Source organism: Octopus bimaculoides, chromosome 15 (assembly GCF_001194135.2).
Source record: "Octopus bimaculoides isolate UCB-OBI-ISO-001 chromosome 15, ASM119413v2, whole genome shotgun sequence".
Lineage (NCBI taxonomy): Eukaryota > Metazoa > Mollusca > Cephalopoda > Octopoda > Octopodidae > Octopus > Octopus bimaculoides.
The window spans coordinates 40,380,890-40,383,044 of NC_068995.1; the positions used below are offsets into that span (position 1 = coordinate 40,380,890).

The window sequence follows — 2,155 nt, forward strand, 5'->3', positions numbered from 1 at the left end:
TATATATATATATATATATATATATATATATATATGAGTGTATGTATGTATGTATGTATCCACACACACACACTCTTTGTAAAGTGTTGAGGTTAGGGTGTTATGAAGGGCATCTAAGAATAGAAACCATGTCAAAAATTAAAATGTACAATTGAGATTTGCTCTGTGATCCACTTATGAGGGCAGTAACACCAAGTAAGGGCTTGATGTTACTGACTCAACCAGATAACCAGTGTGCAAGCATGAAAAAGTGAACGTAGATGATGATGATGATGATATAAAATTGTGTATGCATACATAAGAGAAAGAAAAAACAAAGAGCTATTCTCAATTCCACTACAACAGTCATAATAGGTTTCGTCTTTATGTCATGTGTAATTACTTTAATATTCCTGTTAAACCACTATGCATCAGTGACCTTGCTTTCGAGATCAACTGGTACAACTGGTCCGAATTTAGACAACCATCATCAACATATAATAACACTAATATACATTATAATCACTGATTATTTATAAATGAACAGGAAACAATAAGGTAAATAGTCTTAAGATTTGCATTGAACAAGAAAGTTACTTTAAGACGTACATTGACATCATAACCAACACAAAAATATTAAACTTTGTATTAAAACAATAGACTGTAAAGTGCCCCTGGACTGGCTCTTGTGCGGGTGGCACATAAAATACACCCTTTTGAACGTGGCCGTTGCCAGTACCGCCTGACTGGCCTTCGTGCCGGTGGCACGTAAAAGCACCCACTACACTCTCTGAGTGGTTGGCGTTAGGAAGGGCACCCAGCTGTAGAAACTCTGCCAAATCAGATTAGAGCCTGGTGTAGCCATCTGGTTTCACCAGTCCTCAGTCAAATCGTCTAACCCATGCTAGCATGGAAAGCGGACGTTAAACGACGATGATGATGATGATGATGATGATGATGATGATGATGTAAATATGTTGCTCTTCTGTCAATGTGTTTGTTTGTAGACAGAGGTACAACTGTTATAAGTATGGAGATAGCTATGTGGCTAAGGAGTTTGCTTTGCAACTGCATGGTCCCAGGTTCAATCCCACTGTTTGGTGCTTAGGGGCAAATGCATTCTGCTATAGCTCTAAGTTATGAAGCTGCATAGCTCAGTGGTTAAAGCATTGGGCTCACAATCATGAAATAGTGAGTTCGATTCCCAGGCCATGCTGTGTGTTGTGTTCTTGAGCAAGACACTTTATTTCAAGTTGTTCCAGTTCACTCAGCCGTAGAAATGAGCTTGTCACTGGTGCCAAGCTGTATCGGCCTTTGCTTTTCCCTTGGATAACATCAGTGATGTGGAGAGGAGAGGCTGGTATGCATGGGTGACTGCTGGTCTTCCATAAACAACTTTTGCCTGGACTTGTACCTCAGAGGGGAACTTTCTGGGTGCAATCCCATGGTCATTCATGACTGAAGGGGTGGGGGGCTTCCCTTTCTCTCTATAGCCCTAAGCTTTGTGAGTGGAAACTGAAAGAGACCTTTCATATACATGTGTGTGAATGTGTCTTCATGTCTCCTATTGAAGGTGCATGGCTTAATGGTTAAAGTAATCAGCTCACAATCATAAGGTTATGAGTTCAATTCCTGGTAGCATGTTGTATTCTTAAGCAAAACACTTTATTTCACGTTGCTCCAGTTCATTCAAATGGGAAAATGAGTAGTACCTGTACAAAAACTTCGTTTTAGAGGCATCTCTAACTTGTTCATTCTTTGATTGAAATTGACAAAGCGATAACAATGTGTAAAATTGATACAACGGTAAACGCGATAAATGACTAATAAGCTATAAAGTTTTAGAATTATTGCAAACTAGAGCTTACGCATAAAGTTCTGAAGGTCTCCACCCCAAATATTGCCAAAATTTATTTAGGACCTACAAGTAAGTTTGTGTGTGTGTGTAAGTGTGTGTTTGTTGTCTCCGTATGTGTGTAATTATTTTGTTGTCAGTTAAAAGAATATCTACCAGTGTGAAGTTTGTAAACGAAGTCCTTAGCTGCAAGAAACCGAGTAACTGATGTGTGAACCAGAACACACACACACACACACACACACACACACACACACACAGAGTGAAAGCCGAAAGATGAATGGTGATAGTTGCTATCCAATAGTTTTTTTGTTTTTTTTT

At 39.0% G+C, this 2,155-nt stretch overlaps 1 protein-coding gene across 2 annotated transcripts in view; it reads right to left on the minus strand.

Moving 5' to 3' along the window:
* Positions 1–2,155, minus strand: part of LOC106871714 (leucine-rich repeat-containing protein 61) — a 16,475-nt gene that overhangs the window by 12,561 nt on the left and 1,759 nt on the right. The window lies entirely within an intron of this gene.